Source organism: Ambystoma mexicanum, chromosome 2q, assembly GCF_040938575.1.
Source record: "Ambystoma mexicanum isolate Mex_15411 chromosome 2q, UKY_AmexF1_1, whole genome shotgun sequence".
Lineage (NCBI taxonomy): Eukaryota > Metazoa > Chordata > Amphibia > Caudata > Ambystomatidae > Ambystoma > Ambystoma mexicanum.
Genome location: NC_090924.1, coordinates 1,205,543,660 through 1,205,570,273, shown reverse-complemented (window position 1 = coordinate 1,205,570,273; position 26,614 = coordinate 1,205,543,660). Strand labels below are relative to the sequence as shown.

The window sequence follows — 26,614 nt, the reverse complement described above, 5'->3', positions numbered from 1 at the left end:
CCAAAAATGTTATGACTTTCCCTGAAGTCGCACCTTTGGAGACTTGAGTCTGACTTAAGATAGACTGATGCTGGAATCCCTTATGGAGACTGTGTCATAAATGCCTTATTTTCTTGAACACTAGGCTTTGTTGGGTCATAAATACCCCAACCCTTAGCTTTAAAAGGAACTGACACAGTTTGGCTGTACAAGCCAGGCACTGGAGTTGCCATTCCAGTTTGTGATTCATATAATTATATGTAAATGAAAAATAATGCACTTTTTAAATGACATATGGGATAACATTTCTGTTTATAACTTGTTTGAAGTGTCTTAGAGAGGTATTTAAAAAATAAATCAGCGTGAAAAGCTCAATTAACGAAATATATAACAATATTTTTTTATATTATTTAAATTATATAAATTAGGCGAATGTGGTTAGTTTTGAGCCAAAATTATTCATATACCCTAGTGTACATGCTGGCAAGCCTTATATTCTGGGATGGAAATTACATTTTTTGTTTAAAACTATTAGTAAGAAAAAGAAAGACTTGGTAAAACATTCATCCCACATCATGCCGAGATCAGACTATCATCATTTGATTCACCTGAGCAAGAGCATTCTGATAAACAAATTAGTAACATGATCACATGTAATGTATGTAATTGTCATTTCTACAGCCTTTTCCATTCATATGGCCTCAAAGCGATCTAGGTGAATGTACTTGGGGGACCGAAGTCCAAGGTATAGGAAATTTGTCCGATGAGTTTAGAATGCATGTGTGCATTTTTCCCAATAAGAAGGGAGGTGGGAGTGGCCAAGTCCCTGCTAGCTACCCAGGTCGAACTGGCATGTGGATGGGTGCTGTGAGGTAGTCTGGAGAGTATACAAGCGCAGGGGACCCATTATGTGTCCAGCTCAAACTAATTTTTGTTGTGGGGTATAGTTGCATTCTTATGACAGAGGTGTTGTGCAATGTGTCTTGAAGTAGTGCATGATAGCAGATGTGTGCGGGTGGGTGGCTGTGCCTTTGAGTAGCTTCCATAAGTGTGGAGTGTGATACGTACTCGTGCGTTGTGACTAATTTTTGGTTTTGTAGGTGCAGCTGAATTCTACTCAGGGAGATCGCCTGACTCCTTATCTATGTAATCATCAAACACAGAATAGGTATTCTGGGACTCAAAAGGGTATCTCACTGTATGCATACCTAGAAACATAATACAGCTGAAGTCAGTCCTTAGTTACACCACCAAACATAATTATCTTATTTGTGCTGAACCACTAAAGACAAAATGGAAAGGTTTATTAACTGATAACCATTGCCCCACCATTAAATCTGTCCATTGAAATTAGGAAATGTACACTTTTTACACAGAAATGCAATAAAAGCACCATTGAAGGGAATCTTGTGAACAGACATGTTTCTCTTTACAAGCTATTTACATGCAGGAATGTCAAGTTGCCGGTATTTCCATTACATTTTCTAGAACGCTCTGTGGAATTTCATTTTTCTTAGTGTTATTTGGGACCTTTTGTTGTTATGTTCTTACTTTGTTTGCCATGCAATCAGACAGTGTATTTACAAAGCCATTTGTGTTTGTCAGGGAATCTTTTTCTTTTGTGCTGCTATTTGGATTGGACAATTATTGTCACTTAAGTTTGTGTAACCTTTTCTTTTTTCTTAAAATTGAAGCCAGTTATTTGGGAAGTTTGATTTTAGTTAGGAAAACATTTGGGGGTCGATTCATGGAGCAAACATGCGCCGGAAATCCCAGCGCAAGCAGGCGCAAGGTGGCGCAAGCGTGAGAAACCCAGCGCATGCGCACGCGTGCGATTCAAGGAAGACGCTGCGTGTGTTTCCCGCTGTCTGTGCGCCAAATCCTGGCATGGCGCACGCGGGCACACACGGCGTGCGCTACGCGCACAGCAAAAGCGCACATAGTGCGGCGCACACAACCAAAGTGTGCGGAACAGTGGGCGTAACACGCGGAATGGGGAATAACACGTGAAAAAGAAGGCGTAACTGGGGAAGTACTGCAGGGAACTACACGGAACGCCCACACGCACGCGAACAACCCGTATTCATGGATTCGAATACGGGAAACCCACGCACAGCAAAAGACGCACACAGGTGTCAACGCGTCCGCCACACGAAGGCAGGCGGAAGCATCCCCGCGCACAGTATAAAAGTGCGCGCAAACAACAAACACATATATACAGCTACGATGAATGCCCCATTTGTCGCAGCACTGATCGCGGGACACCGCAGGAGGAGGAGAAAAGCCAGGGCACGCATTTTCACACCACGGATAAGCCTTTTTGGGATGCCTGACAACCAGGTAGGTTTCCACCCCATATCATCCTAGACCTGGTCAGGGAGTGGGAAGATGACCTTACATCCCCCACCCTTTGCTCCCAAGCATTGAGCCCCTTGGAGAAGGTGCTCAATGTCCTGCATTTTTTGGCCACTGGGTCATTTCAGCGGACTACTGCCATAGTGGGGGGGATCTCACAGGCCACGCAGTCACGCTGCCTACACCAGGTAGTGGCAATCATGACAGCGCGCCCCTCAGTCAGCAGGCACATATACATGCCCAGAACACCCGCAGAAAGGCAGGCCATTGTCCTGGATTTTTTCACGGTGGCACACTTCCCCAAAGTGCTTGGTGCCATAGATTGCACCCATGTGGCCCTACGTCCACCTAGGGCCACTGAGCACATCTACCGAAACCGCAAGCACTGGCATTCCATCAATGTACAGGTGGTATGCAATGCAAAGGGAATCATCACCTCTGTCTATGCAAACTACCCTGGCTCCACCCATGACAGTTTCATATACAGAATGTCCACCCTGAGCCGGGCCCTGGAAGCTGGGCAGCATGGCGACACATGGCTCCTAGGTGAGTACAAATGCCCTTGCACATGCATGCATGTCACAGACACACACACAAATACACAAACCCCAATAATCACAACCATTTACACCTCCCCAGGGGACAGTGCCTACCCTCTGAGCAACCACATGATGACGCCAATCCGGAACCCCACCACACCACCCCAGGTAAAATACAACGCTGCCCATATTGCAACCAGGGCCATAGTGGAGCACACATTCGGAGTGCTCAAGTCACGTTTCCGCTCCCTTGACCGCTCAGGCAGGCAGCTACTCTATGCACCCCCAGTAGTGTGCAGGATCATTGTGGCAGCATGTGTCCTGCACAATGTTGCAACACGGCAGGGCATACCGGTGGACATGGTGGTGCCCCCACATCCCCAACCACAGGCACAGGCGCTGCCCATGGGAGGGGACAGGGCACGTGGCGAGGACGCCTGGACCCAGCATGTGGCCACATTTTTCACCTAAACTCCCACCCCTGCGGAGTGCACAAAGGCCTGGCACATACCAGGTGACAATCGATGATGACAAAGTGACAGTCAACTGTCACAACCCTGCCACCCTGAGATAGTTGCCATGGAAGTGCCACATTGTCTGCGTCCCTAGCTACTTAAACACAAGCTATCCTGTGTGACCAAAATGCACACATATGACATGACATGATATGGCATTTGTAACGTGCCTATACACAAGTATTTCAAGGTGCGATGAGGCAGGGAGGGGGGAACAAGGGAAGACAGACAACGATACTACTAGGCCAGGTGTCATTTAGATTGTGCAAGTGCAGGGGTAGGGGGAAGGGAAAAGTGCAAGGGGAAGGGGAGGGGGAGTGCAGTACAGGGTAAGTAGACTAAAAAACAAATAAATAGGCCAGCTGGTGGCAACTGCAAAGGTAAGTGCAGACAAGTGCTGGGAAGGGGGGGCTGTAGGGATAGAGAGACAGTGCAAGGGGTTGCCAGGGAGGCAGTGCAGGGGTTGCCAGGGAGGCAGTGCAAGTGGAGAGTGGCTGGGCCAGGGACCGAGGTCGGTGAGAGTGGCCCAGTTGCAGATCCAGTGCAGTTCCAGTGAAGAATTTTGCAAGGGAGAGGCAGAGAGAAAGCAGAAGCAAAGAGGAAGGTCTTGAGGTGCTTCCGGAACCGGAGATGGTTCTCCTCAAGTTCCAGTGAGGCAGGAAGGCTGTTCCAGAGGGAGGCCCCTGCCGCGGAGAGAGATCTACCCCCAGCTAGTTGCTTTGAGAAGCAGATGACCCTGACATGCAAGGTGTGAATCACACACACCTGCAAAACAGGCCATGGCCATCACTGTTATGGCACTCAAACCCTCCCAAACCACAACATGACATGGCAAGCAATAACCATACACCAACACAGTACCAATAAGGTACACATTGACATGTCAAAAATGTACAGTGGCATCAGACAATGATGCCTGACATGGAATCAGATGAAATGACTGACCAACAACCTCCCACCCAAAATAAGTCATTTCCAAATGCATTACAAGAGTTGTAGACGTAACATAACAATGAATGCCTGTCTACATGCACATTGTGCATTGCAAAATCAACACTGCAGCTTCTGTGTGCTGTGTCCAACACCTGCAACACACTGCTCAGCGCACAGCACAGTGAACAGCCATTGGGTGTGATGCACACCCTGAGCATCACATCTAAGCGACAGACCACATCAAAAAGCAAATTAGGCATGTACAGGATCCATAATTGGTCACAGAACATGTGCTGCAGGGACACAGTGGGCACCATAAGGCAAACAGGGTACACGTGGATATGCAAGGGTGGTTGTACATGTAGTGCATCATAGTGCAAGTGTGTGGCTCAGTAAGGACATGCACTCAACATATGCATGTGCAATCAAGTGACCATCAGTGTCCTCTACACATCACATGTGAACATTCACCATGTGTACACCCCAGCATGTCAAACCACAACTATCCCCTCACATCTGAAAGGTAAACACAACACATGAACAGGCACTGATCAGCAGAACACAACATGTACATAGGATACCACCATTACAATGTCAGGGTTCCCATCAAACTGCAGGGCAAGGCAACTATCAACAACAAACCCCCCCTCCCTCACAAATGACCATGACCCACTGAACAACTGCACCTGGGTCATGGAGCCTTCAACCCTCAATTTCACCTGGCCACAGGATCACCCTTCCCCTTCGTCACCATCTCCCACCTTGTGTGTAAAAAGGTGCCTGCACCCTCAGAGTCCACTCTCATTTGCAAAATCGCAAAATCCAAGCCAGAAAAACGAAGCAGAACACCCTCCAGTAGATGACTTGACGTAGCAGTACCTCACAAAGGCCAAGTACTACCACAATGATATAACAACTAAGGTAGCACAGTAAAACAATGTCACAACAGGATGTGAACCATGTGTGGTACATAACATAGAATGATGCACCATGAACGGATGTGTACTGTCACAGGTCCCGTGTACAGGCGCGGGAGTGTCACGAAACAACCACCCCCACCGTGTCCCGGGTGCCTGCAAGGTCAAACTCACACAGGCCTCTGAGACCCTGGTGGGGAAGGAGGGTCAGGGATATGCAGTCGGGACAGGTGTTGGCACACTGGATAACTGGAATGAGTGGCAGGAGAGGGGAGGAGGAATGACACATGAAAGTAGGGAATGCACGAAAATGTACTACCTGCATGAACACATACACAATCTGAACAAACTTGGACATCATTGTCATGGCCTTCTGTAGTCCAGGCTTAGGAGTGGCACGACCAACCACCCCCTCTAGGGTTTTGGTGCCTGCAAGTTTGGGGCTTACACAGGCATCCGCAACCCCAGCGGGGAAAGAGGGTTAGGGAACGTTGCTTGGATAAGTGTGGGAAGCAGGAACACCGGGTAGAGGGTACAGGGTTTAAAATTGGATAGGACTCCGGGTGATTAGGGGAAAAAAACATACCCCAATTGAATTACACATTCATCCATGCATTAGTGCACCCCCTAGCAAGCATATGCAGAGCAGTTTGAAAGAAAAACAACAAGACACTTAGCTCTGGTTTTGAGTGCTGGCCTCCTGCCTGCCCACTCTCAGGTCCGGTTGCAGGAGCACTGCAATGCTGCAAAGAGAGCCACAGTCAATAATCTGTACGTGCCCATTACACAAAAACACACCACCAAACATGCCCCATAGCAACAACCTACTCTACAAACAGACAATCTGGTGTAGATGCTTCGTACCCATATATAACATTACCCCTGTGATGGGTCATACACAGTCAATGCAGTAAGTCAGCCGCCGGTGGGTGCGTGGCAAATGCAACACCAATGTGTCACAATTCACACAACATGCAATGTTCCCTGGGTAAGCAGACAGACCCATATAGCGAGGCATGACTTCAGAACAAGTCGTGTTCCACCATGACCGAAACAAAGTTGGCAGTGCATGTATCAAAATGTACATGGAAATTAAATGCATTGCACCCGAGTATGTCCCTTGCTGTATGTCCCTGTGAGCTGCCCCTTTCCATGTCTCGGAAGGCTACATGGTTGATACAAGTGCCTCAATGGACCTTGGTGTACCGGAGGGTATGTGCCACTTCCCCTGCAGGTGTCCCAGACAACCTTACAATCAACAGCCATCAGTCCACCAACACATCTGAGCTGCATTGTGTGCTTCAACACCAATATTCGTCCACGCTCACCCTCAGTGCTGTGACTAAGCTTGCATGTGCAACTCGCCTGGTGCAAGCTTTGCTGTGTTGTGGCCCCCCTGTGCTGCTCACCTTGCCTGGAGTTCCTTGGAACACGTCAGCAGTTCTAGGATGTAGGTCTGCAATCCCTGTGCCTCTGCTTGTGCACACATGTGCATGTGGGCACCAACAAACGTGTCCAGAATTCAGACGTCCAATGGGCCATGTCTGCTGGCAAAGGTGCTCTGGAGGCTCATCCCCCTGCAGAAAGGGCATGAAACACATGATTAATGCTTTAAAGTCATCTATGTGTGTCTCTTCAGGCATCTCATTACTGGACCATGTCAGAGACTTACATCAGATATCACACCATCAGTCCGTCTTTCACATCCAAAGTGTGGAACACACTATCTACGGCATGAATTGCACCAAGCATGTGTACAGTAAAGATAAGAAACATACTAAACAATGCATAGCAATGAATGTACACATTAATCATGAAACACCCCATCTAGCAAAAGCTGAACAGTGGACAATAACACCGCAATCATCCCCACTAGGGGTGTCAACACAAGTCACACAGCACCAGACATGCCACAGATATGACAGTCCAAAGCCCTTGTGTAATAGGTTGTCACACCGAACCATCCCTGCGAGCCCATGGATAAGGGAGGCAGGAGTGGCATATGTGAGTCAAGGACCCCAAGCAGCAAACACATACACAAGACAAGCCTGAAGGGCCCAGCTGGAACCGACAGTGGATGCCTTCAAAAGCCACAAAGCACCGCACCGGCACATGAAAGCACAATAGACAAGCAATTTTAAATTATATTAACTAATTACACTAACTATGAAAAACCTACATTACCTAATTAAACTAACTATCAAACAGAAACTTAACTAACTAAACTAAAAGAAAAATCAAAAATGGCCACATACGACCCGGGGGGGAGGGGAGGCACCCAGGAGGGGGGAGGTACAGGGTGCTGCTCAACACCCACATGCGATGATGCTGAGCCAAAAAAAAAACCTCCATGGGCTCAACGCCTGCACAGCCCGACCTATGTGGGAGATAGATGGTCGTCCGAGTCTGGCTCATACTGGAAAGGAGGACGTGGCACAGTAGCCTGGCCACGCCTATCCGCAGCTTGCCCCTCGTCGGCAGCAAGTCTGCCGGACGGGTGAGCCTGGTTCTGTGTGGCGATGTGACATAGGTCTGCATGCAGAACCTCACGTGATACACATGCTTCCTCTTGCAAGGTAGCACGTGTAACACGGAGTTCCTCCTGCAAGGCCTGGCTGGACAACCGCTGCACCTCCCGGCAAGCCTGTAGCTCAGCCGAGATGGTACGCTCAAGCTGTGTAAACCTCTCCTCTGCCCGCTGCCTCTGGGACATCATAAGGACACCCAGAGTGGATTTGAGGGAAGCATACTCCTCCCTCAGGGCATTCATGTGCGCCTCTGCGTGAGCAGCAATTTCTTGATGAAGAGACAACATTTCAGCCAGGTGTGCCCTGTCTGAGGCCGCCATGTCCAGCCTGAGCGAGCGGGCCCTGGACCGTGCCGCCTGCTGCTGGAGAAGCACCTGCCTAGCAGGGGGGAGCACAGATCGGGCCACACGCTCCATGCTCTCAGCGATGTTCTCCATTGCTGCCCCCTGCCGTTCTGAATTGGCAGTCATGTCTTGCTCCCACTCAGTATACTGCGGTTGCGATCGGCGACCGCGTTGCCGGGCTTGACCCCTGCGGGACCCAAGGATCGGGGGTCCTTGCTGTGTTGGCACCGCCCGCGGCTGCACGACTACATCCCCCCGTCGATGTGATGTCCCAGGCACAAATGTGACTGGTGTGGAGGGTGACCATGCGTCCCGATCCACCATGGGCGGAGGAACCAAGACTGTCTGATCCCACAGTGCAGGTGTCGCAGACAGAGGAGTGTCCACATCAGAATCACTCACCCCTGACACATCAACATGGACGTCAGAGTTGTCATCAAGGCTGGACTCATAGGCAGCCAGAGAAAATATGGACTGTAGCACTTGGGGGTTTTCGTGGACTACCACCCCACAACCCCCACTTGTGCCGGGTTGATGTAGTGGTAACAGCCCTGTGTCTGGCATGACAACACCATCCTCCGCCTCCATTGCGTCATCACCTGAAAAATAGAGAGAAAAAAGGTCACTACACATGTCAGGAGCACACAACACCCAGACACACCGACAACAAACGCATGAGGCAGACATGTGACACATAACATATAACCTGGCATGCATGCTGGGTCAACTTTGAATTGTTTCTGTGATCAGACCTGTTGAAAGGTGGCAATTTCCATGGAAGTGGATCTATGCAGTGCAGAAAATGTGTACGCCACTCACTACCTACATGTACAAGGACTCCATGGTGTGTGCCAGGAAATGTGAAGGCAGTGCAAGGTCAAATTCAGGCATCACATGCATTGTGCATTCAATGTGTACCATATCTAGAAGCCAAGCACCCCTCCACGCCAGTACAAAAGCAGGGATGCCTAGCATGGTATCAAAAGGCTGACCATACACCTGTGTATTGACAGGCAGTGTTGACTGGCATCAACAGCTTAATGTGATTCAAGTGACAACACTGCAAATGATGATCAGACAGTAAGCAGGACACATGATGAAAACTCTGGAGGCCGCCCACGTGTGAAGAAGACACAACAACAGTTGGACAGAGTCATGGGCCATTGAACAGGCTGAGGCCTGTGAGCCACACAGATTGTCAGACCCTAAACATGTGTGCAACGCAGTACTGAACCACAGTTGACATGGGAAGGCTGATGAGATGCCATGCAATGTATGTCACCCAGGACTTGTATTACAGCGATCATCCAGTCAAGGACACATAGGGGCATGCGTGCAATGCACAATGGAGCATGAATGGGCACTCATGTCCCTGCAGGACATCTGAACTATGCACAGTACAAGTGAGATACCCTGCATCAAGTACTAAGGCTGTACCACACGGCATATGTCTGGCAGATTCTACGCTGGAAGTTAGCATCTACACAGGACGCATGAACAGGAAAGTACACATTGGCAAGATTGAAGCAGACCAGTGCAAAGGTGGAACTGGGGTGCAGAGTGGCGGAGGAGGGGCAAGGGAGCATGCCTACATGGAGTCCCCGCATGCAGGCAGAGGAGACATGCATCACGGAAGCATTGCATTACTTACACATCAGATCCATGTACAAGTCACATGTAGTGGCAATCATGCACAACACATCCCACAAGTGAAACACACATGTCCTCAACAAACACGCATCAACACTCACTGGACTGGGCATCAAAGTCCAGCATCTCTCCCACTCCTTCGACCAATTCAGGTGGTATGAACTCTGCAACGAGTGCCTCATGCGGAGTGAGCTCTTCCTCCTCTGGTGCAGGCTCACCGCCAGTCACCAGAGTCAAGTTGTAATTAGAGGCACGCTTAGACTTAGTGCTGCGTTTGAGGTAATTCCAACGCTTTTTGCACTCTTGCGCTGTGCGCACCTCATGGCCGAATGAACTGACATGTTCCGCAACATGCTTCCAGTGGGTGTCACATTGGGCAGCCATAGTCTCACTATTGGCACCCACTAGCATGTCACGGCTGTGGCCCTGCACGTAGCCCATGAGGAAGTCCAGTTCCTGCTTGAAGAAAGGCTTCTTCCTCGACATGCAGGAGGTCGTGGCTGTGTGTGGGGTCCCAGCCTGTGCTGCAGGTGCAACCTTCCTCCTCTTGGACTGTGGCGCAGACCCGGGCTGGCTAATGCTGCCCTGACCAGTATGGCCAGTGGGTTCGGTGGATTGAGCCAAGGGAGTGGCAGGTGGAGGGACGACCAAAGGCCTGACTTGTGTCAGTGGCATCTGGGTGCCCTCTAATGGACCCTGTGGCAGTTTCATTGACCGCAACGGTCCTGGTTGGCAGACTCATAACCGGGGTGTTGTTGGGCGCATCTGTCCTGCACTTGCCACACCCGGCTGTTCGGGGCAGCAGATGACATAACTGCCCCAGGGATATGTGTCTTGGTCTGCGCAGCCCGGCCTGCCCCTATGGTTTCCCTCCTGGCCTGTTGGAAATCTACCAAGGGCTCCTCAAGTGCCAACGCAGCCTGCTCTGGCAGACCCTGAGCCTGGGTGGCGGTGTCCACAGCTGCACCTGCAGCTACCACTAGCCTTGGGCCCGTAGCAGTCGATGGAACGGACTGCCGGGTCACACGGGCGCCAGTGCCAGATGCAGAAGCTGCATCCCCCGGAACCACAGGGGGTGGTGGCATGACTGCACCGACACATGGCACAACATTGTGCTCAAGTGGCGCACCCCTGCCTCTTCCCCCTCTGTGGCCGCCCTGGACACCCTGGAGTCCCCCTACTCCCTGGTCACCACGGCCACGTCTCAGAGCACGCCCGCCATGAGGAGTACGCCCAGCTGAGGTGCCCTTCACCTTTGGTGTCCTCCCAACCATGGCACAGTTGGAGTAGTGCCAATGGGAGGTGTACACCACAATTGACCTGGGCAATTGGGGTGAAGGGGGTGGGAAGCAAGATGTTAACAGCCCCCTGCACCTGCAAGGCTGTATGTGACCCCGGTGATGTAGTGACGGGTCACGCAACGCTCAGGCACCCCAAAACTGCAGTAAAACCGTGCACGCAACCCTGCAGCCTACGTGCGTGGATTCAACCTCCCGCAGTACGCGGTGGCACCCAGTAACACGAATAACGCGTACGCGTGGGACACCCAGGCTACTATGACATCGAAAATGGGTGCGATACACAGAAGCACCCGCAGTGGGAAAAATAGCGTGTGCGACTCACCGTCTGATTAGCGCGATGCAGAAAAACATGCGTAGCCAATACCCCCGCCAAAAGAAGAGATACGTCCTTGATAGCTGTGAAGTTGTGATGGCGCGCGAAACAACAGGAAGCAGCAACACACGTCGGTCTCCACGAAAGGCACGTACAGCGAACTGCTGGCCCCGCTCAACTTTAACTCGTGCTGAGGGAAACGCCCGCGCGCGTCACGTCACTTACGCGCATGGGCCCTTTCCTTGGATTACACGCGGAGGTGCAGTTTTTCATGCATGCTGAAACGCCCATGCACGCCTGCGCGCATCACGTCACAGAGGCGCTTGCGCTTGAAGGGCCTTCTGTCCAATGAAATTGCTTATGCGTGCAGACAAGCTTACGCGCTAAGGGCCTTTCCTCGAATTACACGCTGACGTGCAGAATTTTCACGTGCCAAATCACTCCGTATCAAGCTGGCCAACCGTAAGCACACGGAAGACCACGCTCCTGCCCAGAAGGCCGAATTACTGCCCGCCAGAGCCCCGAGAAATCGTGTGTGAAACTTCCCGCGCACCCCTGAAGTACACATACCCTGCTGAATTTGCGTGTGAAACTTCCCGCGCACCCCAGTAATACACGTACCACGCTCGCACAGGGCCAATCGCGTGTGAAACTTCCCGCACATCCCTGAAATACACGTACCCTGCTGAATTCACGTGTGTAACTTTCCACGCACCCCGAAATACACGTACCCAGGACATTCGCGTGTGGAACTTCCAGCGCACCCCTGGAATACACGTACCCAGCTGAAATCGCGTGTGAAACTTCCCACGCACCCCTGAAATACACATACCCTGCTGAATTTGCATGTGAAATTTCCCGTGCACCCAAGTAATACACGTACCACGCTCGCACAGGGCCAATCGCGTGTGAAACTTCCTGCGCACCCCAGCAATACACGTACCCTGCTGAATTCATGTGTGTAACTTTCCGCGCACCCCGAAATACACGTATCCAGGACATTCGCGTGTGGAACTTCCAGCGCACCCCTGATATACACGTACCCTGATGGAATCGCGTGTAGAACTTTCCGCGCACCCCTGAAATACACGTACCCTGCTGAATTCACATGTGTAACTTCCCGCGCACCCCAAAATACACATACCCAGGACATTCGCGTGTGGAACTTCCAGCGCACCCCTGATATACACGTACCCTGATGGAATCGTGTGTAGAACTTTCCGCGCACCCCTGAAATACACGTACCCTGCTGAATTCACGTGTGTAACTTCCCGCGCACCCCGAAATACATGTACCCAGGATATTCGCATGTGGAACTTCCAGCGCACCCCTGATATACACGTACCCAGCTGAAATCTCGTGTGAAACTTCCTGTGCACCCCTGAAATACACGTACCCTGCTGAATTCACGTGTGTAACTTCCCATGCACCCCGAAATACACGTACCCAGGACATTCGCGTGTGGAACTTCCAGCGCACCCCTGATATACACATACCCAGCTGAAATCGCGTGTGAAACTTCCCGCGCACCCCTGAAATACACGTACCCTGCTGAATTCGCGTGTGAATCTTCCTGCGCACCCCTGATGTACACGTACCCTGATGGAATCGCGTGTGGAACTTCCCGCGCACCCCTGAAATACACGTACCCAGCTGAAATAACGTGAGGAACTTCCCGCGCACCCGAGTGATGCACGTACCCCGCTTGCCGTGCTGGTACAGGGTTAGCGCAGCCCTTTGTGCTGGATTGGGGATTTTGATGGCTTTTCCCTGCGCAAGGGGCATTCTTGGGGGCGTAACTGGCGCTGCTGCAGGGTCGCTGCGCCACTGCGTGCCACGGCTGGTTTTGGTGGCTGGAATCCATGAATACGCTGTGCGCGGAAATGTATTTTGGTGCACGCGGCTGGCGCAGGGATTCGCAAGCGCACACTGTGCGCCAGCCGCGTGCGCCACTTGTGCACTGAATTCTATGAATTACCCCCTTGATATTTTTAGTTGAAAAATCTCCATTTATTTTGAGATAAAGTATTTTTTATTTTGTTGATGAAAACCTTTTTTTAAAAAAATAGTGCACGGGGTCTGTTTGTACAGGAGGATTACAGCATTTTGAATCCACAGGTGGCTATGTGCCTCTTACCCTCCTACTTGAAATCTGAAGAGAGGGACGCAGAGTTCCTAAATATTCATGGGCTGAGGCATGCAGACAATCTGCCTCCTCCAACAGATGATGCTACTACTGCAGTATTTGGTGGGAATGGTGCTGACTCAGAGTCAGTGGAGTGGATGTGCCAGTGGCAGTTTGTTGCAGTCGTGTTTAGGATAATCACTGCGCAGTGATCAGGAGGAGGCACAAAACACAACTGGGGTTCAAGAAAGGAACAGGCGTTGCTCTTAAAGTATAGGGGGAGCAGGAAGACATCCTCTATCTGCCATCATCCTCGTTGGCCTGGGATTACCTTACCCTAAGGTGCCTAATGGAATTCAGCAGCAGAGGTTGCGTAGGCCGAATCCATTGCGTGTACACTATGCCTGGGGACAAAGATTGTGCAGAGGGGGTACATCTCTGCTATACATTCCCTGGGTAATATGGCCCTCCAGAACCACAACTAGGAATTGGCAAAGGGATGTCTAATACAAGATCTACCCACCCAAGCCTTTACCAGTTATAACAATCCGTTTGCAGTGATAGGGCACCGTGGAAAGTCTATGTGAAAGTATGTGCACAAATGCCAGTGCTATCTTGTACATGCAGTGAACAAGTCTTGCTCATGCAGTGAGGGATTGGTTTCTATCCACAAAAGGGCAAGGCCAATACCAAGTGCTATTCCAGTGTGTGTTGGTGACAGGTTCAATATCCCAGAGTGCAATGCCACAGGTAACATTCCCTGGCAGATTTGGACACTGTGCATTATGTACAGGCACATGTTTAGTCGGGGAAAATTGGTGTATGAGGAAGTGATGGCCAGTGCACAGCATTACTTTAAGAAGCAACATCCTGAGTGTATTTGAAAATGCTGACAAATGTGCAGGGGGTAGTGTTACCTGAGGGAACTGTGTATATGATGTTGTTTGGTTTCTGGAGGAGATATGATATTTTGATTGTCTGGTTACCCCCCTTTAAAAGGGAGTAGAACATTCCAAATATCAACATTTGAAAACAATCTAAAAAACAAAAAATACATGTCACGAAAATGACCTAATAGAACATATTCATATTGTATGGTTTTGGATGTTGAAGAATACAAGTTCAAATGAGGGTAGAGATTGGAAACAAGGTGTAATACGATTGAGAATGCGATTTTTTGGGATAGGAATGGAATCATAACACACTCACTGAAACTCTGTTTCTGTATAATCTTCTTTTAGATAGGTTTTGCAACTTTAAATAGGAGAAGTTATCTTTCCTAACACAACAAACACTAATAACAAAGGATTCTTGTGTGTCTACCCTGTTGCAACAGTGCAGTATGCCAAGCTGCGATTTTTGGTAATTATGTTTTGCCCACCAAGTATATCTACTGAACTCAGATTTGAGAGTGCTTCATTGAGCAACTCTACTCTATTCGGGCGCATGTTTCATGAGAGAGCTGTACAAATACAATGTGTGTCCTCAGGCCTGTGATACAGGAGAAAAGGTAAAATGTGCTCTGTTCTCCCAAGGTTACAAGATATAAATATTGAGTTACCCTCACAGCTGAAAAAGAGGAGAAATGTAAACATTGATTGTGTGCCCTCATCCCTGCAAAACAGGAGAGTCAGAGAAATTGAGTTTGTACCCTCACCTTTGCGAGACAGGAGAGATGTACAAATTCAGTTGGATTCCCCGCTCCTGCAAGGCAGGAGACATGTAAAAATTGATCATGTGTTGGGATCTGTCATCCAGGTGGCTGCAGCATGCCCATCGCTATTGGATGCAGACTCTGGGGGTGGACCAGTGTGGGAGGATCACCTGGATATGGGGACCCAGAGGAGTGAGGCAAGGGGAGGAGAGATAAGGTATCTCTGTTCCCATTTTCCTGTAGAGCACCCTCATTCCATTTTCTATCTAAGAACTGTACCCCCACCCCTTCCTACACACACTCTGCTACACAGACCAAACCCTGGAAGGGAAGAATCACACGCAGCCAGTCTGGTTGACGTGTCCAAGTATCAGGATCAGTAAGAGGCAGGCACTTGATCCTGACAACTCACACCTGAATCCTGTTACCTTTCCCCACTTGGGTAAAAGGCAGAGCATGTGGGCACACAGAGAGCAAGGAGAGAAGGGCAACCAAAGTGAGCAAGCCAAGCAGAATGGAAGGACAGGAAATCCCACACAAGGTGACACAACCATGGAAGCAGAGCAGACGGGACCAGGCAGCGAATGAAAGGCTGTGGTCCTACCAGCTGTGTGGTGATGGTCGCTCCCTCCTACTGCAAAAGGTCATGGTGGTACCTCCTTCATGTGCAGTGTGAGGACTTGAAAGGAGGCGAGCCGCGCTGGGCTAAAAGCCTTGACTAGATGGAATGTCATGAAAAACGGTATCAGCCGCTGTCGGTGAGTGACATGGGATACCAACTTGTGTTGATAAATGAAAAGGACATTCACATTTGACGTGCTCGTTGGGTTGTCTAGAAACTGTGAGTAAAAGTACCTTTCAGCAAGAATTAAGAATGCTGAGATTACGTGTGTCAGAGAAGCTGCAAAAGAAACCTGAAGCACTTGAGAGTGTAACAGAGAAAGGAGGTGAATAGCCAAAGTGGTCATACAAGGGTAAAGTCGAAGTACAGGCCCCCCTCATACAGTCAAAAGCCTTTGACAAAATGTGAAACTAAGTATAAAGCTAACCTAAAGCATTATTAGTCCTATGATGCTAACCACGAACTGCAGACACCAGAGGCCTCGGGAGCAGAGGCCGGTATAAACCTATGAATTGTATCCAGTATTGTAGGTTGCGCGTAGGACTGCAGCCATGAGAAAGAGAAGCCTGATTGATGAAAACAAACGCACTTGCTACAATATAACAGAGTGACCCGGCGAGACGCAATCGCCTATCAGAAGTGTCTGTATTGAACTGGCAAGTTCTTTAAAGTGAAAGCTTAATAAACAAGCGTGATGCTTGAGGTTGGAAGGCTCGCGCCTGATCGAGGGAAGCCAGAAATGCCTACTTAGGAAGGTCCAAGCTCGGAGGAGGGGGACCTGAGTGAATCAGTGAAAGTGAACCAAATATGTGATTAAAAAGACATTAAGAGCTCCTGAGTGTTATAAGCTAGAAGACCAAACTGTGATTTGAAGGCTACAGTGAACCTGACGGAGGGATGCCAAGCAAAAGACACTGATTTGAGGGATCCTGCCTTTTCTGAAGAAACTGCTTTCTGATGCCTTCCTGATGTGTATAGACTCAAGGGGTGCTCACAATCATGCCATTGTTCCGTCTTGTGCCAGGATGTAATGTGGGAAAGGGAGTGCACTAGTTCAGCAGTGCTGAACTACGGAATACCTTTTGGAAATTTCACTTTGCCCTACATTATTTTGTTATACATATCATTGACCAACACCCTTTTGTTATATAGAGTAAGGATTTGGCAATAGGTTTATTAGTATAGGCCATTTTGTTTTTGACACAACACCACTAGGACAGTGTTTACTCCGTGGTTGTAGCTTGCTCCCATATTAGATTTAGGTTTAGATTAGGTGTTATTCTCACCCATATAATGTTAAATAAACACCCTTGTATTGTACTCCTTGTGTCTGTCATACATCTGATAATCATGCCTTCCATACAGTACGCTCACCCCTGTGATACAGGCGAGACTTAAAAATTGAGTGTGTGCCCCCACTCCAGTAATAGATGAGGCAAGAGTGGTGTAAACAATATTGTGCTGCAACTCCTGTAAGACAGGAGAGTTGTAACATTTATTTGAGTTTGTCCCCTCACCCCTGTGAGACAGAAAAGACAAAAAAACAGTTGTGGCCATATTCTCTTGCAATAGGAGAGAGATGTACAAATGGAATGTCTGCTGTCACTCTTCTGAGACATTAGAGATCTAAAACAATTAATATCATGCCCTCATCCCCTGCGAAATAGGAGAGTTGTAAAAATCCAATCTGTGCTCCCAAGAGAGGATAAACAACACATTGATTATTTGCTCTCACTGCAGTGAGAGTTCAAGAACATAAAAATTCAGTGTGTGAATATTTCAACTTATCATTGAAACATCTGGTGTAAATTGATCATGCACACACGTATTATGCTCTGATAATAGACACACACAATGCACCACACTTGGTGCTGTAAGGAAGGCATGGTCTCAACAGTAAGACAGACCCAAGTGACCATGGTTCAGGGGTGTTTATTGAACTTTAAAAAGAGTTTGAAAAACACTGATCTAATTTTAAATCTAAAGATGGCAGTACGCTATGAACATCAAATAATAATAATGTAGTCCTACCGGTGTCTTGTCAAAATAAAGGGCCTATACTAATAAAACTATTGCCAATCCTTACATATAAATAAAAATAGTGTGGGAATCAATGTTATGCAAAACAAAGAAGTGTTCAAGAAATGATATGTCAGGATATTCAAGCCGTTGGCCTCCATTCCCACGTTTTCAGCAGAGGACAAGGCGGCACACTTGAGTTTAGCACAGGCTCTGGCTTCTTTAGCCTGAGGGTGCAGTTCAAAACTTCAACTTCAAGGCCTTCTGTGCCAAAGTCTCTTTGCCATTCAAAATACCATTCTTTCAGAGGGCCTGGTGCAACAAACAAACAATAAAGTTCCTTTTCTTCTAGTAATTCACATCTGCACAATATTTTCAGGTGATGTACTATTCACCTTGGATCCTCTCAGCCTGGCTCAGGTCCCCTTTAACACAATGTTTGTTGGAGGTTCACATATCCAATTTCTCGGGTGCTTCACGGCTCACCCCGGATCCCACTCCATCGGGCTCGGATCCGTTTTAGCATAAAATCTTCAATCAGTCTCTCTATAAGCGTTCGTTGTCGAAAAAGTCAAAAGAACTTCCCTCCTTGCGATCAGCTTTTGGTTTGCCGTCTTTCTCCTTCTGTTAAACTGCTATCTTGGAACTGCTGTTTCCTTGTGTGCTTTGTCTCATTCAGAGTGTGCTCACCTGCTCCATCTTTTATCCATGTGGTGAAGTGTAATGGAAGTCAGGTGTGTGTGATGGTCAGTAATTTCCTGACCTTTCCTGACCATTGCATTGGGACACTTCAGGTATACGGCTCAGTGTTAGTCCATTTTATCTCATAGCGATCTGTCTGTGAGAAAGTGTTTATGTTGTAAAAGGGGGGTGGTTGAGTTCCTAAATATCCTACCTGGTAGGATGGGGTAATGGTGGTACAGGGAAGGGGATACTGCGTCTCACCATACGGTGTCCCACTCCCCGAAGGCCACTCACCCAGGTGATCCTCCCTCTCTGGTCCACCCCCAGGAACTGGATCCAAAATCGATGGCTGTGTCCTGGCCACCTGGATGACCAATCTCTGGAGACTAGTGGGTGATACACCTTTTGGTTTCTCACAGTACGTGACAGTCTGGTATGGGGTTCATCAAAGATGCTGTTTATCATCAGGTCGGTCAACATCCTTCATCACCACTACAATCCAATTCAATCTTCTGTGCCTGTGTCACTATGGTAAATGGACCCAACCATTAGTTGTACCCAAGGTAGGCCCAACATTAGCAATCCCAACCACTTGTGTGCTCAGTGGTTAAGAAACTTGTTTCCTACACTTGTACCATTAATCGTACTTAGCTCAGGCCTTCTTTTTGCAGTCCCAATAGTAATGTGCATAGACAGAGCGGTTTTAGGGTCAGTATCGAGTTTCTTAAAGCGTATTATGAATTGTTATTAGGCTTGCATTCTTTTACCATTTCAGACAGGAGAGATATTTAATACTGCGTGCAGTGAAGTTCATTACTGCAAGAATTGCACTAAATGTGTTTGGATTAGTGTGCCCTTACATTAATGACGACCTTATTAAATCCAACACTGGTTAAAGTTAAGGCTAGAGAGGGAAAGGAAGGTTTCCAAGTAAAGATTTCTGCCAGCTATACAGAGGTATTTCCACTTTCTATGTTGGTGATAGTCTGACAGTGCACCAGATTCCCTGCAGTGATCTCACTGTGCTTAACAGCAACACTCAAAAAACAAAAGTAAGCGTTGACACTAAGCAGTCCCATAGGTGTATTCCTTAACAACTCTAGCAGTCTTCCAACAACTGATCGAAGCTAGTGACAATAGTAATTTTACCAAGGCGTGATCCTCAACATGATAAATAAAAGAGACACATTTCGTAGTTTGAGGTCATTGGATACTGTCATGCCATTTCATTAGCACAATTATGTGCATTAAATGTGATGCATGCCCACCTCTAATGTATGCAAGGGGGATGGCCAACACCTTTTTTTGCATTGCTATAAAGGACTACGGAAATCTGCAGGACACCTTTGAGAAAATTGTCCTGCACATTTCGCAAACAAGTGCAAATACATATGTGCATCCTCTGTGTTTTACATGCTCTTGTTTCTGAGAATCTGCCCCTTTATGTTTAAATAGTGACCTGACGTATCTGTGCCCATTTATGTAGGGGACTAGTTAAAATGAAATAGACTGGTGCAGTAGCTTCCCTGCGTGTTCTGTGGGCTAATATGTGAATAGGTTGAGGGGGAACTCTGTACATTTTAGGATCAGCTCGCAGACTAAGCCACTGTAAAATGCTTTTGTAAATCAGGTCCTGTGTGCCCTATCGGGGATTTCTATTGTGGTCACTGGTGTCAAGATCTTACATCTATTAATCTGTGATTTGTATGCATATAAAATAAATCTCTGCATACATGATTGTACTATAAATGTATTTTTCCAGAATAACAAGCCCAGTTGTGTCCGCCATACACCCATAGTTTAGCCAAACCTATAAATATGACAAATTGTTCTATTTATTTTTAATTCCATTCAAAAGACACATTCATGAAACATCAAACAATATTTTTCCACAGAGCTCTGTACTTTGCGATTTTCCTCGTGGCGGGGAATCCATGTGTAATTCCGAAAGGCAATGTTTAATTTGGCTGTGCAATTTTATAGGGAAACAGGATTCTGCACATGACAATCCTGAGTGGGATATTACTCCCTGTGGAGTTTTCCAAACAAGCCTGCAATTGTGGTTTACAATGCAACGTCTTCACACTTAAAAGGAAAAGTAATAGTGTGTGCATCTTATTCTCATACATAGGAAAGGCCATTTAGAGTATAAATGTAAATATGCATGTTGACATGCACAAATTGCACGTATTGAATGCACCAAGTAAATCGCAGAAAACACTTATGAATCTCTGGGATGCTTGCAACCAAACTACATCATACAGTATTATCGAACTACTAGACAAACCAACAACTGCCACACACATACAAGTCCATATTGCACATGCAAGCCAACATATTTCACATTTCTTCTATAATTCTCCAGTAACAATAACGTTTTTATTTTATTTCATTTTGGATCAAGTGTTCTAGTAGGATCATGAATCCCACTGTGAGCTCAAGGTGGGTTTGGTCACCAGCATAGTAGTTTCAGTGAATTGCGGCTTGTCTGGAGGATGGTCTGTAGTGGCCTCTCCATGGACACACAGACCTTAGCCTGCATAGAAAATCAAACGGGTGGAAGAGAAAGATGTGGGGGGAAAACAGATGTAGGTGTGATAGTCCTGGATAACATGGAAATGGCACAGGATACAGGAAGATGTAGGATATTTTGTGATAAATTGGGTGCATTTAAATTCAGCTACGATAAATAATAAATCATGGATGTAGAAATTGTGAGGGTATTATATTTGAGAGTCTCTATAGGCAAATGCACTGCTGATGTATGGAAGATTTCAAGATACGCAAGTAGTTGATAACAAGCATTATCAGATGGAATTTGTAATTAACCTCCTCTCAGCCAATCAGAATATTCGGAGTGCAGTCAATAATCTCTAATAATCTCTAATCTCCCTATCTCTGCCTGCGCTCGCAATTTCGCCATTCACTTTGACTCCTCTCTCTCCTTTTCCCATCATATCTCCCTCACCTCTCGTGCCTGTTGCCACCACCTCTTCAACATTTGCAAAGTCTGCCCCTCTCTCACTTTCCATGCTACTAAACTTTTAATTTCCTCCCTTATCTTCTCTCACCTCTTCTACTGCACCTCCTTACTCTTTGGACTACCTACTTCTCATCTGGCCCCCCTCAAATCTCTCTACCATTCTACCGTACGTACCCTCTGTCTCCTTACCTCCCGTGACTCAATTTCTGCTTCCCTTTCTTCCCTTGGCTAGCTTCCCTTTCACTCTCAGCTTAAATTTCATTTTCTCTGCTTAGTCTTTAAATCTCTCCATGGTCTTGCTCCCCCTTATCTCTACACTCCCTCCCACTCCCTTCGTTCTTCTGACCACTTCATTCTCACTGTTCCTCCATCCCCTTGTGCCCCCTCCCATTTCCACTCCTTCCAGCTCCTAGCCGCCCTGTACTGGAACTCCTTACCTCTCTCAACCTGCTCTATACCGACCTTCTCCTCCTTCCGCACCTCCCTTAAATCTCTCCTTCTCCATCCCCCGCCATGAGACCCTTCCCCCTTCTTGCTCCCCCTCCTTCTTTTATCTTTTCCCCATGATCATCTCCCTCTCCTTCCCCCTTCCCACCCCATTCTCACCCTTATACCCCCCTTCTGTTTCCCTCCTCCTTCTCCTCCTCACCCCTCCTTCCCTCCTCCCAGTTCTACTGCCCTATCCTCCCTCTTCCCTTCCGTTTAATTGCTCTACTTACTGTTTTGTTGGTCTGATTCATAATTGTAAATTGCTTCTACTGTTATAATGTTATATGTATCCAGTAGTTAAAATTGTACAGCGTTTTGGAGTAAAGCGCTATATAAACATAATACATACAAATACAAATAACTCCTGGTATTTACTGCATTCTTAAATTTCTGACTTCATAAACAGACAGGGAAAGCAGCAATGCAATTTCCAGATATGATTTCCTTTCGCAAAACACTCCCTCTCCGGGATGATCTTTTTTCCTACTGCAACCCTCAATTTAACACACCTAAGAGAAATCTAAAAGATGTGAAAAGCTTACATTTCTTATAGAGAACATGTTTCTTTTTACATTAAACCTAATGCATGTTCATGGTAAAACATGTCCAGTTCTACCAATTCAAGTTTGCAATTAAAATGCTTAATCCTATGAAATCAACACCGTTTTTAAAAAAAATATTACAAAATAGACGTACATTTAATTTCAGAATGCATTTGACTCCTTATTAAACACTTTCTAATTTATAACCACTTCTCCCAAACCTATATTACTGTTACCAGTATGTGATAATAGCATAAGAGACCTTGGGAGCAGTCTTTACATAGCCCTTGTGGGCTGGTAAGTATTTCACAAAAATTGGCCCTCGCTTCGCTCCCTCCCAGAGTCTTTAAGGTAAAGGTATCTACTGAGTGATGGGCTTGAGATAGTTTTGCATGTGCCCTTGAAGTGTGTTAGCAGTCTTTGCTTGTGATAACATTTACATCTACCTAAAAATACATTTCAAATAATAATACTGAGACTGCCAAGTCTTGACCAATCAATAATGGACTGTGTGAAATGTGAACATAATACCTTCAGGGCTGGGAAAGAGGAAATGGGTCATGTGATTGTGTCCTCCAGTATAGGTTGCACAAATGGCACCCATGTTTGATCTATGTTCTTTTGGTTAAATTCATGTTCAAACAAAAGGTCCTGGTCAGGCTAATTTTTGCTGAATTATGTATAGTAATGATGTCAGAATTTCATCCATCTACAGCCGATCCCTTAATAATTAAAGAGTGAAAATAAACAGATTAGACCATTTTAGCCCAAATAAGTAGCATATCTGAGTGAAAACATGTAGGAAAATCATCACACAGTCCAATAAAGTTAAAAAGTCCAAGTATGTATGAACACACATCAATGCAATCACTTTATAGGTATAGCTGGAAGCTCTGAGTTGTGCCCCAGTAATATAACTGAACAGTTCGAAAGCTGTATTGCAATGCAGACTCTTCAGATATCAGTCTCTCTTGTGAAAAAAAAACATCCGGATTTAGGTAGTGCTGTATAAATGGAGAGTTGGCATAAAGGTTGCAGATGGTCCTCCTAATCACTGGAGTATGAAGTGTTAATCCCTCCCATACATCACAGTGTACTGCATTCTCATGCAATTAATATTCTTTACACTGAAGAGTTACATGATGTGGACATTAGTGCTGCTCATCAGACTGTAGGTTGTCTTGCTTTTGTGAGAGTAGAACTATATCTTCAGTAGAGAGCAGGTAAAATACAATTATACAAGTGACATTGATTAAAGGAAATCATTATAATTCTTCACATATAATGAATGGTATGTTCTACAAAATACAATAATAAAATCATATTTTGATTTCTCATACAGTTCATCAAGCAACATCTCTTACAAGACTGGGTATTCCATTAACATGCTGTGTTTAATATACCGTCTAATGCATTCACAATACATAGCATCAAATTCAAGGTGTTGAGTAAAGGATGGTTGGTCAAACTGCTAATACCCTCTCCAAATAACTTCTGACAGTAGTCTTATATAGGGAAGTGCTGTGAATGAAGATCAATAGTGCAGCGATATCCAGAGGGCAGTGGCTGGTCAATTAAGGTTTTATGCTGCCCAAAAAAAAAAATGTGATATTTATTCAGTGACAACTAACATAGCATACCATATTATGACACCCCTGTAGGTTAGGCGAAGGCAAGTAATCCCAAACATCAAAATCCTTAGTGCTGTGGCAGGTAAACCATGGATATGTGATGAAGTGATACTCATTGATAATCCAGGAGTAGGTGGGGATATACTTTTAAGGGTGTGAGAACTAAGAATGGAGATTGGTAGATATGGTTGTAGCTAGTGAACTGAGGGTTTGCAATAAAAGCCCAAATGCTTATTCCATAATGATATATATAGCATTTGATAGGGTTGGGGAGAGACAAATGTAGTGGTTGAAATCTGAAAATGCAATGATGCTTTATTGTTGTAAACAAAGTGTTCGAACAAACAAGAAATGTTCTCTCTGAAAAAGGAAACATTCAGCAAAAGTACCTACTCGAGTTTCGGTTGCAAGATGGCCCAAAACTTTACAACGGCCCAGAATTCTTCAGAACATGCATAAAAAAGTTGTCATTGGAGAAAAGAATGTCCACATGAGAAATCTATCAAAAAAGGATAATAAACATATATCAATAAATACCTAAAAACGAAAAGAAAATCTGAAACACCAAATAAGAGAGAACATTTCTTGTTGATTCTAAAACTTGGGTTACACAAATAAGCTTTGATTTGCTTACATTCATGGAATTGCCTGAATTTATTTCTTGCACATGTGAAATTATCAAGCGCATGAGCTGATACCCAAGTACAGTTCAAGGTGTACGTGAGGTTTAAGAGGGTTTAAGAGTGTGTATTTATTTATTTATGTGTACATTAGTAAAGCGTGCACAAGCCCAGAGGCATCTAGGCGCTAATACTTAAGAATATGGTTACAGTTTTTGACACTTCGAGTAGATACATTTGCACAGTAGTAACACAGGTACATTATGCACACGTATGTTACACGCTAACCTGGAAGCACAGTTTAACACCATCAAGTTTTAAGGACATGGTTACACTTATTGATACTTGTAATTCATCGAGTAGATGCAGTTAGACAGTGGGGACACAGATACATTCGACAATCAATGACACAAGAGAAAGTGGGCACCTCTGCTAGGTTGGCAAAGAAGAAGAGAGATGTCTCCCAAAAACGGGCTGTTCTGTCGCGTTTGGTGGTGCAACAAACGGGATTGGGGAGATTAACCCCATTCCCAGTAGCGGGCTATTCACAAAGCATGTCTGCATGCTTCTTGAATGTCCCGTAGTGCGTGAGGGAGGGGAAATACATCTTACCTGTTGTGAGGGAATCACGACTGCAGGGTATTGGGGCCTCTGGCAGTCTGCAGGCAAAGTTGTTTGGTTGTCATGGCTACCGCTATTCTTATAGCTGAAGCCATTTTGTGCCTGTCAACGTGGCAGGAGACCAAGGGGCAGATGGCATATGTGCAATCATGGCCTTCTGCTAGTCGATTGGCAAACATAACCAATTTACACCTTTGTGTTAGGTGATCTTAGAATTGTAAGATAAAAAACCGTGTTGTCAATAGTTGCCATGGTAATGGGCAGCGATTGAAACGGCCACTCATAAAAAACAAATAGCCCCGGGTGCTGTTCACAAGGGTTAGCACGGGTGTTTCATTAATGCTAACTGCGCTTGCTGAACTCAGTAGTCCCTATGTCAGGCAAGACTATGCAGCATGCAGCAGCCCGCTGGTGCTAATTGCAAGAGTCGGGGGGACCTATTGCGCGGTGTGATGAAGTCCCGATGTGTTTAGGACAAGTATATGGTTATATTTGTATTTGCATCACTTTCTTTAAGGTGCAGTCAGATCATGTGATAGTTATACATATCGAAGTAGTAGGTTTGAAGCAGTGCAAGCATTTCTGTGCATAAAGATAATCAGTTAGGTTATGAACACTTTCTGTTACTACTGCTGCTTTTTTGCGTACTTCAATTTCCCTTTATATACTCATATTTGTATGTATTGTTCTGTCTTTGGGTTGTATATGTAATAATGAAATTATCTAGTAAGTGGGTTTTATTAGATACTTATTACATGATGCACAGTATGCAAAACTCTAAAAGAAAGCATTTATCATTTCACTATTCAACATGGGGAGATTATGAATATTGCACTTCCATCATGTATGCTGCACACAATGCTTATGATTATACATGAGTAGCTTACTGTACTATAAAGAACTTCATAATCGAAGGTTGTAATCGAATTGTTCGTATTACAACTGTTCGAATGACAATTGACCTTTTCACAATTGACCGAATTGTGAAGGTCAATTGTAACATATATGCGGGGGGAAACCCCCGCAACCCACCACCCAACCCAAACCCGCCAAAAACCCCATATATATATATATATATATATATATATATATATATATATATATATATATATATATATATATATATATATATATATATATATATGCGGTCAATTGTGAAAAGGTCAATTGTGACCCTTTAAATTGGGTCAATTGTTCATTCGAACAATTGTAAACGAACAATTTGGGTAATACCTAATAGAATGCTATTT

At 46.1% G+C, this 26,614-nt stretch overlaps 1 protein-coding gene across 1 annotated transcript in view; it reads left to right on the top strand.

Annotated features, from left to right (window-relative positions):
• The window catches only part of AGMO (alkylglycerol monooxygenase), a 1,424,437-nt gene that overhangs the window by 270,267 nt on the left and 1,127,556 nt on the right, over window positions 1–26,614 (top strand). The window lies entirely within an intron of this gene.